This window comes from Polyodon spathula, chromosome 28 (genome assembly GCF_017654505.1).
Source record: "Polyodon spathula isolate WHYD16114869_AA chromosome 28, ASM1765450v1, whole genome shotgun sequence".
NCBI lineage: Eukaryota > Metazoa > Chordata > Actinopteri > Acipenseriformes > Polyodontidae > Polyodon > Polyodon spathula.
Genome location: NC_054561.1, coordinates 6,636,727 through 6,655,176, shown reverse-complemented (window position 1 = coordinate 6,655,176; position 18,450 = coordinate 6,636,727). Strand labels below are relative to the sequence as shown.

The following is an 18,450-nucleotide window of genomic DNA, read 5'->3' as shown; positions in this document are numbered from 1 at the left end:
CAATGCAATGGTCCTAGACTTTCAGTGTCTTGGGAATAATAGTTTATATATTACACACTGAGAGGTGTTTCCAATCAACAATGCTGGCTTCACATTTAACTTTGGTTTAATGGAACTAAACAGTCAAGGGATTTTCCATGCTGTCGAGCAGTGGTGCAGTTTATTTTCTCCAAGCCCCGCCCCTGTATTCAGCCAAACACCAATGCTACCTGTTCAAGTGTTTACAAAAGGGCTGACTGGGGTTCCGGAGCCTGCATCAACTGCTTTCCCAACCAAGATGTCGGTCCTTAACCCTAGTAAAGGAGAGCACTCACCTTATTTATTGTTTTAAATGTGTTGTGGCAGAGGCGAGGTAGGAAGCTCGTCCTCTGCCAGGAATAATTAAAAACCTTGTGGTAATGTGTGGCTGTCAGCTAGTGCGTTGTTAAACTAGTCGGCAGTCACGCGCAATTAATAAACTCGTGCAGATTGTGGCCGAGGGGTAATAGAATAATTACGAGCTACTTAAACTCCTCGGACACAGTATAAAAAGCCAGCCTGCAGATCTCCATTTTCGTGGTGGGCATTTGGAGGAGGAACAGGAGAGTGAGAGGAGAGAGTAATTTAGTAACACACACACACACACACACACACACACACACAGTCTGACCTGTTTGTGTTTGTGATTATTTTTGTTCACCTTTTTATTTTCTGTGCTCTGTAAGCATTTATTTTTGTTAAAGCCTTTTATTTTATTTTTGTATTATTCAAATGAACGGTGCACCACGTGCCTTTTGAACTGGAGTACCTGTGTGTGTTTTGCTTCCTGAATCTGGCCTGATGTCACATCCTGTGGCAGGGATGTTTAAAATAAAGTGTTTATTTTATTAATAAAGTAGACACCATAGTGTCAACGTGCAAGAGAGGGCTTGCCTGTGTTAGATTTTATTAGAAAAGGAAAAAGTAAGAAAAAAATAGTGTCTTTCTGTAAAGAAACAGTTGTGTTGTAAGGAACCCCATAGCTGGATTTATTGCTTGTGACATGTGAAAATTTAAGCTGGATTTACTTGGTGACTCATATATTGTATAATATTAAAGTTACTTCTCTTTGTTTTTGTCCGTGTTATCTCAGTAGTGCAGAGGCTATGTGTATTGCTCAGATACGCCCCTTTTTTCGGCTTCTCTCGGCTCTTATAGGACTCACTCGGCCATTGAAAGGTTTTCTCGACTTTTTCCGGCGAAAAAACAAATAGAGACCTGTGCTTGATGTCTTTTTGATGATGTCGGACAGGGTCTGACATCGGACTGGAAAGGGAAATTGTAAGTCGGACTTGGTCCGACATAGGACCCCAAAGGGTTAAGAATCTCAGAACCTAGGAAACTGTCTGTTGCTGCCATCCCCCACAGTACGAAGCCTTGGTGTACGTCTTGACAGCAACCTCACCTCCGTGGTCAAATCTTCCTTCTACTATCTTCATATTATAGTTGCTTCCATAATCTTTACAGAACTACTTTAACCAGATAAGTCAAATGAAATCCTGGCTAAGAGGCTCACAAAACTGTAGCAGCTGTAAGAAGCATAAACAAGCATGCCCGACAAAAACAATAACCAACAAAGTAAACAAACCATTCAACATTTATAAATATTAAACAACAAAGGTTTAAAAGTAGTTAAATTCAACCTCTTTTAAAAACATTCCAGAAGCCGAGGAACCAAAAACATTCAAAGCATCAATTTTACGAAAACAGTACATCTTTACAGGCACACAGCTGACGGAAAGATCAATAGTTTACAAAGGTCTCAGGAATTTTAATAAATATAGTTCTGTAAAAATAAGCATGCCTAAATGTCTGAAGTGTAGAGAATGTCAATTGAACATGATTATATAGATCACAATGATAAGGGAGATCTACTGTATAAGGTGCTCCAGAGAGAAACACAGGCTGAACCATAAAGAACATTCGATTTAAACACAATTGCTCCAAAAAAGAAACTCATTGAGGTTGAGCCAGCTTTGTGTCAAAAGCATCATTAACCATATGACTGGATGCCATCCATGCAGTGGTAATTGTTTTATGACAGCAATTAAAACGTATTGGTGGTGAACAATTAAAGCTGATTATTAAGCTAAGGAAGATGTTCTAAACCAATTACACACAGACACAAAATTATAGTTGGGGAAGTCTGCCTTAGGCTACTGATTGGAGTATCAAATTGGCAGGAGAACAAATATCACCCAAACGAAACAGGTTTTTTACTTATCACAACAAACCTGCCAGCCACCAAATAAAACTGATTAGTTATGATGAAGTTGTAGGAAGTATTGAGTAAGTTTACAATACTCATTCAAGAATAACTAGCTGATGTGTAACATTTTTTTAATTAATTAGCACTCTTAATTATCAATTACAATTAACCGAGATTCAACAAATTAAACACAGTTGAACAATAATGATGCAACACTGTTATATAGTCTATCAGTGAGTTAATACGGTACAAAAGAAAGAAAGATAATTAGTGGCAAAATAATCAGTGCATTAAGTTAAGCAATGAATAATATCCAATTCATATTTCATTTTAAATGTAAATGTCAATTATAAGTAAAAGCAAGCATTCATCAATCATCTATATTTGTCTGTCTATCGTAACAATGTTCTTAAATCAATAAGCAAATAAAATGCATATAATATATAAGTTGGATAACTGTTTGAAAATATATATAGTCAGGAAAAATATCAAAATACAAACCAGTAAATTCTAGTTAATATATTACAAAATTACAAAATCACAATTATTTCATTAGCAATCTGTTGTTTAATTATATATCCTTTAATCAGAATCCATGGTACATAAACACCTATCATATTTCCTATTATTCATCCTGTCTTGCTTCAATTATTGTCAAATTGTTCCACAAATATTACTGGCCCCTAGTTTATATAGTACAGCGACTTATGGACACATCCTGTTATACTTTATAACTCTCAATCTTTCTCCTTATACATTTATTAGATTCCCACATAGAGATTCTGTCAAATCTTTACAACTTTTTAGTTTGACTGAGAACACTCCATTTTTGTCTTGCAAAGTCTTTGCAGGGTATGATTAAGTTGTCGTTTGTGGTTCCAGTTCTGTCAGAGGCCTGACTTGCAGTAGAGTTTGTCTGTATTCCTGGTCAGAAAAACCCAGTCTCGCTCAGTGTCTGGTGGGAATCTCTTGCTGTAAATTTGACCGGTGCCAGCAGACCAAATCAGTTAATTAAGTTATTGGTTCAAAATGTGTTGACCTTTCCTATTTCTTCAATGGTGATCCAGTTGGTCAAGTTTCTCTTTATGTCCTTTTGTATTATTTAGGTTTTTTACAATTTACACAGATAATAGGATCAAACAAAATAAGAACAAAGGACTGGCTTTCCTTTTTTAAAGGTAGATGACTAGGGTTAATTGATAATCAATTAGTCAATTAACACCTGGCCACCTGCTGCACATTAAACTTCAATTAGGCAGGGAGGGAAGTCCAACCTCCCAGCCCTGCCATATCTAGCACACACTTTGTTTTTATAACATATTCCAATTCAATACATTCTTTATAAACCACCATCAAATCTATATTATTTTACAAAGGCAGGCCTCAGCCCTGCCACAAGGACAAATGTACCATAAAGCAGTAGCAATACCCTGTAACTATCAGCTTCCTTCCTATTTGCAGCTGGCTGTTTGAAAGGTTGACAGCTCTGCGGTGATGGGGAACACAGAGGGAGCTGTACTGTGTGGTTCATCTCCTGACACAGAGCCCTGTGAAACACAGGGATGGGGTTACTGACTCGGCTCCATCTGAGCGGTGACTTAGGAAACACACTTCAAGGATGCCTTGATTCATTTTTATGTTGGATCATTTGAATCATGTACAGGTCATTAATTCACAACAACATTTGCATTACAAAGGACATTAAAATTGTGAATGTTATGTCACTAGTATTATCAGGGAATCGGTTTGCCTCCTCCAATTAAGACCAACATATTTTCAATGGGTTTTTAACCTTGCAAAACCCATAAGTTGGGAGCTTGGCACAGGCTTCCTCTTGCATCTGCCATCAAAACACATAGCATAGGTCCCAAGTACAGACAACAATAAACTCAGTTTTTTTACAACACCTAAATTGCAATCTTACGTTTAAGTTTTATTTTATGAGTTGCACAATGATTCTCGCAGGGCTGCAGGTTTTAGTGTCAATTTTCGGGTCACTTGGGTGGTCTGACATGTCTATTTTATTTTTCCTGTTTACATTTTTAACGAATTTCTTTTCCATTCTGTCACTACTTTTGTTCCACCTTTCAGTGTTTACCTCCCAAGATACACCTGATAGGCAACTCAGAAAGGCCTGTGCCTTGTTCCCAACACACAAGACATTGCTGTGGCATTTCCATATATACTGTAACAGTGCAACTTGTTCAAATAATGCCCTCAAACTTTGTTCTCTGGCTTTGTTGACTCTGGAGTTCCATTATTACTTTACAACACACCACTGCAATGCCATTATCCCAAACAAACAACTGAGTCACACACTGTAGTACTTAATTTAAAGTTTTATAATTGGAAACTCAGTTGTATTTCTGAAAGGCGTATACACCTCTTGATCAAATATGTAATCATCGAACCATCTATATTTACCAACTCATCTACTGCCTTATCATTTGTCGTTTGTTTGTTTATGTATCCCTCCAGGTTGTGTTGAGGTTTTCTCTCATCTTTGCATTGTGGATTCGTCTTCTCAATGGCAGACCCAGTTCAAGGATTTGGCAGGAAAACATCCTGACAGGAATCGTCTGAAACCACATCCATTTTACAAACGCTGCAATTCATTTTCATTGGGCACAATCCTTCATTCCAGTCACTCTGTTGCAGAACTTTCCTTGTTCCAGTAAACATCATGCTTAAAATTCATGAAGGCAGGAATGTAAATGTAGTCATATTGTTATTTATCTTTGAAATGTCTGACATCAAGTTAGGACTGAGACACCTCACTTGTGCAGAAAAAAAAGCAACTCTCCAGAATTGGTTCAGCATAGTTCATAGACAAAGCTCCATGACTCATATCCAATCCATCATCAGGTCCATCCTATGCTCCTGATAACAGGAAGCGACCTCAGAACCGTAGGACGTGGAACCACACAAACATGCTGAATGTTTTGGGATGACTGCAGAGCAGACAAACATTTCTATTGAGGTATGTGTATATTGGTAATGAACGCTGGGAAGGCCTTGCATCGATTTCGGGACTACTGCATTGGCGGTGCGCGCTCTGTCCTCTCGTGAGTGAAGGGTGTTGTTTTCATCAGAGTTACTGTGAAATATGCAAATAGAATCCTGCTACATAACAGGATATTCTGTGTATATGCTTACTGTTTATGTACATAAATCGATATGCACATATAAAATACATTCGAGAAATACATTCGAGATTGCAAGATGATTAGAAAATCATTGTCAGCAGAATAAGTGATGTCTGATTATAGTCACAGGTGTTCCCAGTATTTCATTTAAAATGTTCAGTTAAAGTGATGTGCTGTGCAGTGAGAGCTGTACACTGCCAGGAGGTTGCTACCAGGGTGGCCAGTTCCATTTAGCCACTCTCCACTCCTGTTAAAGAATTGGTCTTGCCTGCACATGCAGTTGCTTCCAATTTTGCTGCTTCACTTTTGTACATATTTATTTTTTATTTATTTTTTTGTTCCTATCCACTTATGTCAAAGCAAACAAATATTGTGGTCAATACTTGCATAAAAACTGAAGTTCCCGGTCTCAGTGCACAGCACAAGACGAGTCTTCCGCGCCTGCACAGTTATCAGCCAGACACACCCCTCCCTCTGTCCTCCTCACTCATCAATACCCCGCCCCCCAGGTGCCCCCTCGGTCCCCTCCTGCAATGCCACCACCCCCCAGGTCCGCCTCCTGCCCAACCACCAATGCCACAACCCCCTCTGACCCCCACTGTCCCCGTCAGGGGTCACGCTTTTGGTTCTGAGACTTTTCAATCGTCACCACTAGCCTTCACTCCTAACCGATGAGGAACGCGAACTAAACTTTTTGCTCCAACAACGAAAAACGAGGTTGTTTTTTTGGTCAGGACCATACAACCCAAGTTGCTGAGTTACGTCTCTGCAGGTTACATTTCGTAAAGTCGTCGTCAGTCATTTTACAAATGTTTTAGTATCTCACTGCGAGTCATTCCCACTTTCAGCCAGGCTTGTATGAACTTACCAGAAGAGAATTATTAAATATAGTACAATGAGACTGGGTTCAAAATGTTATGATCAGGATCTTGTACCCTGTGGTACAGCAGTTTAAGTTGCAAAGAGACATTTCTACATGTTTTAAAAAAAACAACAACAAAAAAAAAATGGACATTCTATCACAGACTCGCTCACTCACCAATCTTCCAGATCAATGAACCATTTCAACTGATCCAATAGAACTGTTCTAATTCACAGTATGTTTTACACACTGATGTAGGAGCAGCCCCTTGATAGATAGCCTATCTACCATGACAATAATTACCGGCTCTCCAGCCATCAGTAGAGAATGAGTCTCTGAGTGTGGCTCACTCTGTCGCATCAGTATGGAGTGGGCCTGCTAGAGTGGGACTCACGCTGCGGCCTGTAACGCCTTCCAGCACAAGACTCTCTACAGGATTCATGCCCTATGTTCAAGACATCATCTCAGACACCCTTTTCAAGACACGCATTATCATCTAGCGTTCAACCTAACGGCGAATTATGTTCCCCAAGCTCTGAGGATCCTATAATACATTCTGGCAATTGTTATCAGATTCCATATTCAATCATACTGTCAGGTTGCATACTAAAAATCCTATTATAGAATTTTTCTTTTGCTTTACTCAATGCAATTAGTGTCTCTTTTAACATACGTCATTACTTAGCAGGTTACAATATCCGTAGTTCAATCATGCTTGGTCATGTTGACTAGTGAAAATTCTTCTATAGAATCGATGAGTTTCACTTACTCAATGCAATTCATGTCTCCTTACAATATGCATTATTAATCAGGTTGATATATCACCTTTGCTGTTAATGTTTCCCTGTAATTCACTACCTCGGATATAAATGTCACTGTGGGGCAATCAAAGATCAGCTCCAACATCAAAGGAGTCCTGTAGTCCTGTACTCCGGAAGCTTCTCCCCATTCAAGGATGTCCTTTGAGAAATGACATTCGTCTCTGCTACCGTGGGTTCCCCTGGCATGGCAAAATCACCTCCGAAACCTGTTCTTTGATCCATCATCCTAGCAATGGTCACCAGGACTGATTCATTAATTATATTGCCTATCTCTTCTCCGTACTGGATTTCATCTGTGCTGGATTCCTTTGGCAACTCCTGGTCTTCCCTCAGAAGTGGCTTTGCTCCTTCTGCAGCTTCAAGAACGTTCTGCACGTTTAACCAAGGCAACAGGGAGACGGACCTTAACTACTAATGAACTGCGTATTGAAAATGTCAATAACACGTTATCTGTGCAAAAAAATATTAGTGTTAATTTAAAAGATCAGTAAAAGGTTATTTTTGGGGCCTGGAGGAAGGGCTACCCATGGCCATGGATGCCCTAAGGTTTCCTTACCTGGCAGCTTAATTCTGCTGGGTGGCGGAAGCTTAGGAGGTTTGTCCTTGTTGGAAGAAGGTGACCCTTAAGTGCCACTTGTCCTGTCCACTGACATTAGACATTCATCTAAATCATATACTTCATTCATCATAGTTTGCCAGCATGAGGGCAGCTAACAAGCTTCAATGGGCAAAGCAGCATGTAATTGTTCATAACCATGTTTATCTGTCAAATCAAAAAATTGTTCATTCATTCCATTGGCGTTGTCTCCTTTCTGGATATATAACGTTTTACAAGCACATCCTGGATCTGTCTGAAAAAATATAGGTTGTGTTGTCATTAATAATAAGAAAATATCAGCAAAGATGAAGCTGTGATAAATCTCTGCGTCATAAGATTCATGAATATTTTTATATATGTGGCAAGGTCAAAATCAGAGGCCTGTGAAGCTGTTGGATACCACGACTACAGATAAACAAGTGAGAAATCATTGTGGCAGCTCACCGTACACACTGTGAAATGCAACAGAAAAACATAGCTTGCACTCATGTATTATGGATTAAATGAGTTTTCAGTGTGTAGTAGCCACAAAAATAATTATCATACGCTTTTTGGAGAAATACAAGCTAGACTATATTTAGACCTGACTGATGATTTGCTTATCTTCTTTCCTGTGTTTGCTACTTTTTAAATGTGTGATGCCTTGTACAATGCCCTTCGTTTATCCTTCTTGTTTTCTGACTACAGTAACTGTTAACCATACGTACTCTTGCATGTCATAAATGTGTATTCCAGTGTTCAGCTATTGATGGCTACCAATAAACCAGCAGTTTCTTGAGATTCAAGCAGAAAGGCATAAAATGATCTATTGCCATTTATCTGTCTGAACTCACATATATGAAAAGGGCAGAGGATGAGAATATCAGACAACTGATATGATGTTATTTGGAGGTTAGAACCAGAGGAGTTTCAAATAATCACTCATAACCAGCGGTCCAGATAAGCTATGTACCTGCTATTTTTATGCATTAAAAAAAATCTGAAATACACGCTAAATTTAAATTTAATGCATAAAAATATGCATAGCAATTTTGCTGCACAGCTTGTTTGCCTCCCCACCCGCCTTCCCTAAAACTTCCACTAACAACTACATTTCCCAGAATGTAATGTCTTCAGTTACCAGGAAACGACACAAGAAAAAAAACAAAAACAAACAACAAATATTATCCAATCTCTGGCTAGCCCTGTTATCTTTGCAGCCAATCACAGTAAGAATAAGACAAATTCTAAGCTACAGAGGTTGAAGTGTAAACATCCAGTCCAGCTACAAATCCAACTTGAACCATCGTCATAGGCAACTGCTAAATGACGGTGTTTATAATAATAAACAAACTGTTTAATAACTTATTAATGCATTTCCTTATTTTATTTAGCTGTATGGTTTTATGTTGAAGTTTCAACATGTTCACTTTAAGTAGCGTAATTAATTTGCACTGTGAAATGCACTGAGCCGATAAAGAAAATGTAGAACAAATGCATGGTTGTACAGTAGTTCAAAACAACCATGTAGGTAAAATGTGAGGCTCTTTTTTGTGCCTACCCCATCACCATTAAAGATTGTACAGTATTTATCGAGACATCAAGGTAATGTTTCATTTTACCCCCTGAAAATACATTTTATTCAGTGTTAAAATTAGAGGGTAATTTACTCCCAGAACCAAAACCTTATCTGGAGCGCTGCTCATAACTGTATCCAGCTGGATCCCCCGGAATACACCGTCACTTGTGTTGGCTGCAGGGAGCTCTTCTCCAGATTGAGTGTGAGCCCCAGCCGGTTAAGATGCTTCATCACTAGAACCATGTGAGAGATGGCTTGCTCCCTCCACTGGCCACAGGGGTCCTAGAACTGTATCCATGATCTTGGAGAAAGTTCTGGGAGCAAGAGACAGACTGAATGGCAGAACACAGAACTCCTACACTCTGCCCTGAAAGGCGAAGCAGAAGTACACTTCCCGGAGGTCCACAGTCGCAAACCAGTCGCCCGGCCGGACAGACTGGAGAATTTGATGGGTAGTTAGCATCTTGAACTTCCTCTCCTTCAGGAATTTGTTCAAGCCTCTGAGATCCAAAATGGGATAGAGTCTGCCATCCCCTTTTGGTATCAGAAAATGCCTTGAGTAAAAACCCTCCTGTTGACATGGGTATTCTACAAGGTGAATTGCACGCTTTGTGCGTAAAGCATCAAATTCTTGCATAAGGATAGAGGCCTGTGCGGGGTCGGACACCAAAGTGTTCATGAGCCCCTGGAAGGGAGGAGGTTTTGCTCGAAACAGGAGTGAATAGCCAGAGTGGTTGGTTGCAAGCACCCATGCAACGGTGGTGCATTGCCTCCATGCTAGAAGGTGGTGCTGGCTGAACGGGTGCAGGGCCTGAGGCCGGAGCCCATCAGGGTTGCTGCTACAGTTGCAGAGACTGCTGGGCTGTGTTCGGCTGGCACTGCCTCTGTTGAGGGTGCTCCTGGGGTCTCTGCTCGGCACTGCCAGCCGCTGCCGATGGTTGGTTGCGGGGGTAACCACTTCTTGACCCAGGTGGAGCAACCACTGGGACAGTGCGCACAATGGTCTGTGGAGCAGCAACTCTGGGTCTGCATCGCTGTTGCCCCTAGTGCTGGGTATGTGTGGATCACAGAAGCAGCTCTGTGAGGGCTCCCAGGTTATGTCTGATAGCTTGGCCACTGTGCACTCACAGAAGAAAAATGTATTTGGTGCTGTCTCAGTTCTGTTTCCTGGTAGAACTTTTCAATGGCAATGTAAAATTCAACAGATCAAAAAATAAATATTTACTTATTTTTCAATTAAATCAATGTACTCAAAGTATGTATTCAAAGTTTTAAATGGGACTCATTTTGTGCTCATAATTGGGCCCTGTGCAAACATGGTAACACTTTACCTTAAGTGTCTCAAATGACTGTGCATTTATACAGTAGTAACTTAGTAAATACATATGTACTTACACATAATTACAATGTTATTATGCACAATTAAAATGTACTTAATGTGTAAATGTTTTGCATGATATAACCCTTATCCTAACCCTATCCCTAACCATCTTAACAATAATGCTAAACCTAACCCTAACCCTTTTCTGAAACAATTGTGTACTTACATGTATCATGCAAATAGATTGACACATTAAGTACATTGAACTATACATAATAACAATGTAATTATGTAAGTACACATGTCATTACTAAGTAACTGCTATGTAAATACACAGTAATTTGAGACACTTCATGGAATGTGTTACTCCAAAAATATCTTACCTGGCCGTACAGTACCTGCATAGTATGAATTATCTTAAACAGCCAATGTATCAAGTACATACAATTAAACTGCATTTTTTATTTTTTTACAGATTTTTATAATAGACCCATACACCAGTAGAAAATAAACTTTTCTATTTTTAATTTGAGTTAAATGGCCAAAAGCTTCTGAGAAAACAATGTGGGACACAGTAAACACAGATCTCTGGATAATGAATCTGGACATATTTGTGGATACCATTTACACGATCGAGATAAGGCAATGTCCAAAATGTGCACACTGGTTTGTGCAAACTGGTTTGTATTGTTTAAATGGTCATGAAAATGTAAATATCCAATCACACTGTACATACAGTAACAAAACGTTGCAACACTACACTTGCACCAGTCAACTAATACATGTCAGAAATAACTACTAACAATGATACAATGTCTGATCGCCATTTAATAAGAAAAATTGAAAGCAAATATATTTTTCCCGACAATATTCGAATAACATCTTACAAACAAATAATTATACTTTCTGTGCTCCATTTTCTTTCCTGTGACTAAGCTGTATGTCAGTGCTGAGTGTAGTGTCGGACCTGCTTTTATTTAGCCCATCAGACATCTCCTTCATTGTCTTTTCTTTGTTGTAAGTTTTCGAGCATTGCCCTATACGAGTTTAGCTTTCTTTTGATATACTGAATTGCTTGTCTACAAGCCCAACAATATCACTGCTAGTTTAGCCTTCTTAGTTTTTAGACAATTTCCTTTAAACTGTAGTTCCACCCTACCTCACGGGTTAGCTTTGTGTTGTAAAACCTCGTAGACATTGTCCTTTGGAACATGTTTAACAACATAAGCCTCGGTAAATTCCACTGAGTTCAAACAGTCCTTTTCTCTCTCTGACAACCGCTGGAATACTATTGCTACCTTCTGTGCCTCAATGTAGTGGGGACGTACAATCCTATATTCATATTCAAATATTCAGAACTATTTATACCTTGAAAACAAAAGAATGTGTTTGAGGGAGATTCCCTGAACTGTCCCTTCTCCATCTCTACGTTTTTAGGTGGAGCATATGCAGCCAAGCTTAAAGCAGGCTACCTCCCCTCTACTGTCCCTTTGTCTAACAGAAGTTAGAAAAGTTCCAAAAATACTAATACTCACCGCGTTCGCTTTCCACCCTTTTTTTCAGTCGGGAAAAATCCTCTCAACGCCGACTCGCCAAACAGAACAGCGAGCTCTGGTCTCAGTAGGATGTACACCTGAGTTTCATCCCTCAAGCACAAGACATGCACAGCATTTGAAATACAAACAATCTCCATATATGGTTATTAATAAGTAGTTTCACCGGAGTTCTGTGTTTCTGTGAGATTCTGTGGAATTTTGCCTCTGCTTATCTTATGCCTCTGACAGTAAACTCAGAATAAACATTGTCACACTGCACTCACTCCTGACACACAAGAAAAAGAAAAATTGATATACAAAAAAAAAAAAAAAAAAACACTCTTATGGGCTTTTATAAACCCTTTATTGTGCAGTATGCAATTATAAAATAATCTCACAGGATCAAGACAATTTATGCAAAAAACATTTTTTTAAGCTCATGACATCATTATGTACAGCTGTAATCCAGTTTAATACATTGCTGGAATCCAGTTTAATGGAAATTGTTTTTTGTACGCTAAGATTTGCTTTTTTGGTGCAAAATTTTGTAAATTACATAAAAATGTGTTTGTCTTGCTGATGGAAAGATAGCTTATGTATTTAAACTGCACTGCTTCAGAATTACTGTTTTATTATTTGTATTGAAATATATTTTTACAAGCCTATGTTACAACAATAATACGCATATAACATCAATATCAAAAGCTTGAATAAAATAAACACAATAAAACAGGAAAAGCATCAGACAGCCACATTGACAATTTTATGCTCAATGGCAACTGGCTGTGGATTTTATTGTAATTACTGTAGTAAATGTTAACATCTATATGAACTTCAAGAGTTTACAGGCTTATTAAACTACAGTTATCACGTGGCCCCTGTGAGGTAATTAAACATATGTGTGCCAGCTGTACAGCACTTCATAAACACAAATGTCTTCACCAACTTCTCTGAGCTGCTTTACAAACCAACCTGGCAAAATCAACAGGCCAGCGTGACGACCAGATTTAAAATTGTTTAGGTTGATGAGAAGGAAAAAAAAAAACATATTTAAATGCTGCAGCAGTGTCTTATTAGTATTATTATACATGATGAACAGTCATTGTTCTATACACGCGTATAATAAAATAACTTAATGGTGCGAGACCCATGCATGTAAAATAATGTTTGTGTATAGGTTGATGATAAAATTGCTAACTTTAAATGTAAGTAAACAAACTCTGGTAGCAGTACATGAACACCAAAAAACACTGTCAATACCAAAACAAACAGTGCCCTGCAAGTTTTATCCGCAGAAGACGAAGGCATTTAACGAGCAGAATAACGCAAGTACTCTTGAAAAACAACATTAATTTAGTAAAAAATGACCTCAGCCACATGCCATGTTGTGTAGTGTAGACTTATGGTCCTCAGAATGCTGTGGAAGAGCCCTAGTGCCATTCGAGAAAAAAATAAAAACTCAAAATGTAAACTTGTCTCAAAACTCAAAATGTAAATTTCGACTTTGAAACTCAAAATTTCGCCATTCTACACCTACTCCTACACTACAAGCTGGGTCTGCGGAACTCAAAACTCTTGCCAACAGCACCGCTGTCTGAATCCTCAAATTCACTACCGTCAAGCTGTAATAAAGCTATAAACTGGCTTTTTTAGCATAAAATAATTTTCCCTCCTATATTATAGATTCATACTGGATTGAAAAAACAGCTAAAGTTTGGAGTAAGCATTTTTTTTACATAGGATTAATCAATGTTTTATCAATGAAGAGCATCTTGACCCACCACAATTCATAATTTTTATAATACATAGACAAATATATTTCTGGAAAAATGCAAGTTTGGAGCCAGTATTATAATCATATCACCAAAGGTGTCTATAGTGAGCCTTTAACACTAGAACCGCCACAGCAGTCATTTTGATGGTTCAAGGTTTTCAAATTTAAATTACTCTGTATGACTGAAAGTTATGTAGTTGTCCATGTATGACTTTGCCTAAATACATATATTAAATACCCTAACTGCATTTGAAAGGCAGAATCACACCTGCAGCAGTACCAAGGACAGCGACTCCAGCTGCATCGTCAGCACGAACAGGCATTCAAGAGATTGGAAAGGATGGCACTATTTGGAAAAATTATGAATCCTGGTGCTGACACTGTGGGAAGATGGGCTGCACAATTTTTTTTGACTGAAACCTCAGGTCCCATGGCGTACGTAAAATGCAACATCGATAGCACTCAGTCCTTTTCATTTGTTGATTGATATGCGAATGCTACACCACATTCAACTCTCTACTGTAGCAGAGGCACATAGGATATAAAAAATGGTGCAACTTGCAACCACAGCTGTATTCCAGTACAATTTTGAAACACAATGACTGTGCTATGCTAACTGTTTACAAGTGCAAGCCGAGAAAGACTGTAATTATTCTCAGCTCCCTTCATATGTCAGTTGCCATTGGGACTGTTGATAAGAAAAAACAGATACTGTGGATTTCTACAATGACACAAAGTACAGAATGGACATTTTAAACCAGATGGGCATGTCAGCACTCAGTGAAAGCCGGTTCTTGTCGGTTGCTGTATTTTACAATGTACTGGACCTGGCAGCCATGAATTCCTTTGTTTTGTACAAGGAATACACCGGGGAAAATATCAATTGGAGAGATTTCATCTTTAAGCTAGCCAGAGCAGAAACATTTCAATCAGAAAACTACAAAGCAGCAGGCAAATGCAGCTCAACCTGGATTCAGGGCTGCACCCAGTTGGCACACGCTAGAGAAAACAATGCCAGGTAGCTAAATGCAATAAAAATAAAACTTCTGATATTTGTGGCCAAAGTGAAAGAGCAGAATGTGGTAAATGCACAGGAAACGTTGAGTGTACGTCTGTGTGGATTGTACTAATTAGGTGCTACTTTGACAATGGTTTCCCTGAAAGTGCATTCACATTACACAATGGGAATTGAGTTATTTTCTTTTTTTTATGTTACTTAAAAAAATTAAAAAAAACTAATTTAATTTTTACAGTTTTGTATGTACACTTGTTTACACACTAGTTTCTTTTAAAATGTTTATTTTATTATAATTTTTAATTTTTTGAAGTAGCGCTCTATATGTGGTAAATTGGAAAATAAACCCTTTTATGTTTAATTATTCATTTAAATATGATGTTTCAGCTGAGCAGATGGTTGATGTGCTTGAATAAAACTTTTGATTTGTGTCCAATAGTTCATCTTTCATTTTAATACTGATGTTGTTTAAAATGTAACCATCATAATGACTGCTGTTGGTGGTTCTAGGTATGGCTATAAACACGACGGTTCTAGTACTGCAGGTGTCATTCCTATATAAAGAATTTGTTTATATAGTGTGGGCACATTTTTCTTAAAAGAATGTTTTAGGGCATTGTGTTTTACACACCTGCTCCAACATGAAAATGCCCTCGCCTGCACCTGTATATAGTAGGTAATTATGACTAGGCTTGCTACTTTTTGATTATAATCTGTAAAACTCGTTAAACGTCAAATTCCCCCCAAAAATATGAGTTTGACTAAAATAAATTTACATAGGATAAACGTTGGTAAAACCACTCATTATTTATTTATTTTATTAATTTCTACCAAAAATAATAATTTAGAATTCATCTCTAGTTTGTGTTTGTGTCAACTCAGTGGACCCTTAACAGGCTAGTGAGGTTTCACTGTCAGTCATTTCATCCTGTTCTGACAGATCTCGTTGGCAATCCCATGTAAATCATGGGGTATTGGTCCTCCTCAGCAGTCAACTCCTACATCCGATCATTACCAATCGATATCACTGCAGCACACCAGTATATAGCTAACATGCCCCGAGTAGGGGCGCCCCTCTCCGCCAGGTCTACCAGAGGTTTTCCCCCAAAAGAAGGGTTTTTTCCCTCTCCATCAAGCCACTAACCATCTGTTTTTAGCTATTTTGTTTGTCGTTGTTTGTCTTTTCTTGCTTTTATGTTATACATTGGTACGCGGTCTTTGTTTGTCTTCACAGGCGTGGGTTCAGTGGGGAGTCTGTGGTCGATCTTTTGGGTAGATAGTGAGTCTCACTTTCCTTACTTAGAGTTCTAGTAACTTCAGAGGTTTTTCATGTGGTCAGAGGGACCACTGGCCACACTATTCTTTTGCAGTTCATGCACTATATCTTGCCTCAAGAAAGAAGGCTCTGTCTTACTTCCTCCTTTATCCTCCTGGGACATGGCCCGCATACTCTTAGTGTTTGAGTCCCATAACTAACAATGATTTGTGTTCTTTCAGATTTTCTTTTCTTCCTTATGTCAAGGCTTCATATGAGCTGTTCCGTCCTCTGAGGGTCGTACCCTTTCGGTAACTGGGACCCAGTCATGAGGCATCGCCTATAACTACTTTCCAAGAAGTCCACGGACTCTGTTTTCAGGGGGCTGCAGGCTGATAGGACCAGTCTCGACTCCATAGGGAAAGCTCTCTCAGTTGGAGTCTGGCCAGTCCTCTCCCCTGTTCTAGAGGCAGAGCCTCCTATCCTAAGTTGCAAAAACACTCCCTTCCTCTCGCAGCCTTAGCTCCAGATACATTTTTTTTTTGAAAAACACTTGCTACTAAAGCTCTCATTACTATACCATGAGTTTGATACAATAACACTGGTTTTTGAAAATCCTGCCCAGCACATCAAGCTGCAGATATTCTTCATTTCCATCTGTGTTAGGTTTTATGGATTTCTACTGGAACAGAAATACAAACATTATTTTTTGTTCTTTAAAATAGTGTTTTATCATATCATTTGAGACATATTCACTCTTGTCTTATCAGGTTTCTTTTGTTTACCTTCAATTATTTGAACCAGCATTTACATAAATGTCTTTAAGTTATTACATTGTATTGTTAATGGAGACCAGAAAAAGTGTATACTAGTTAACTATAACTATTATATCTGTACATACATACATACAAAAATCGATCAGGAGACTTTCCCTGATGACATCCCACACTGGATTCACTGCCATTTTTTTCTCAGCATTCTACTGGTGAGACAGCTTGCCGCATGACTTTTAATTGGTTGGCTAATTCTATGATGTAATGTTGCTTCTACACAATAAACTCTCCTTTGATAAAGTTCACTGAAGTTTGCACATCACTGTCTACAAAAGACAGCTTTTCTGCTTAAGAAAAGAATGAAAATACCGTATTCCTTCGAATTAAAAATTCACTTTTTTAACTATTTTTTGCTTCTCAAAAATATCCTGCGTTTTAAATTTCAGTACAGTATAGTATAGTGTCAGTTTTTTTTCCTCGAATTGAGGGTGATAAACCTGGGGTTCATCTTAAATTGTTGTCTTAAATTTGAAGGAATACGTTATATTTAAATTAATTGCTTTCAAGCAATTAAAAAAAAAAACTTAGTTAATCTCGTTTTTTAATCACACATTAAATTGATACAATTACCACATCCATCTAATTTAACTTTGTTTTATTTCTGATGCTACTACTTTTTATTATTATTGTTTAAAATGTATTTATTCATGTATTTATTTAACCAGGAAATGTACCCATTGAGACCGTCACCAAAATTTGCTAGGGGCAATAATTTAGAAATTACAAATACAACCAACACAATAAAACATGTGGTTCAAGCTTGATCAGCAGCATAGAGATCAGAAAACAACATAGATATAGGATCTATTTTTAAATGTGACTGTGGACTGAAATAAATTATTAACTGCAAACTAACAAGATAAATTGGTAGGCTTTGTTTATTTATTTAGCAGATAAAGTAGAAGGAAAAAAAGAACAAACCACAGTATATTTGTAAGCATGTCAGATATACAACTGCAACAGTCAGACCATTTCAATAACAGTATACACATAATAATACAAAAGCAGCAATTTTAAAGTCCATTAAACCCCACTAAGACAAGCCATTTTCTAAAATGTGTATTTTTAGTCTTGACTTGAAAACTGTAATGGTCCCAGCTTCCCTGACAACTTTAGGCAGAGCACTCCATAATTTAGGAGCTCTATAAGAAAAAGCCTTCCCTTCGTGTTGCTTTTGTTTAGCGAGGAATAACCAGTAGCCCCACATCCTGTGATCTCAGAGTGCAGTTTGGAAAATACAGGGTCAGTAACTTATTTTTATTCTTCCCATCTGTTCTGCTCAAACTGCACTGAGATGAAAAACAAAAATAGCTCAGTGACATCTCAACTCCGCCTCCTGGTGTATCTTTTCAATAGCAATGTACACAATACCAAAATTCAATTGAATTAATTTACTCAGCTTAATTTAGTGTTGAGTTCAAAGTTATAAATGGAACTATATATATATATATATATATATATATATATATATATATATATATATATATATATATATATATATATAT

At 38.0% G+C, this 18,450-nt stretch overlaps 1 protein-coding gene and 1 long non-coding RNA gene across 2 annotated transcripts in view; one reads left to right on the top strand and one right to left on the bottom strand.

Annotated features, from left to right (window-relative positions):
* LOC121301709 (acid-sensing ion channel 2-like) overlaps nt 1-18,450 on the top strand; it is a 485,925-nt gene that overhangs the window by 257,859 nt on the left and 209,616 nt on the right. The window lies entirely within an intron of this gene.
* Nucleotides 1-18,450, bottom strand: part of LOC121301710 — a 55,713-nt gene that overhangs the window by 22,604 nt on the left and 14,659 nt on the right. The gene's annotated exons all lie outside the window — the stretch shown is intronic.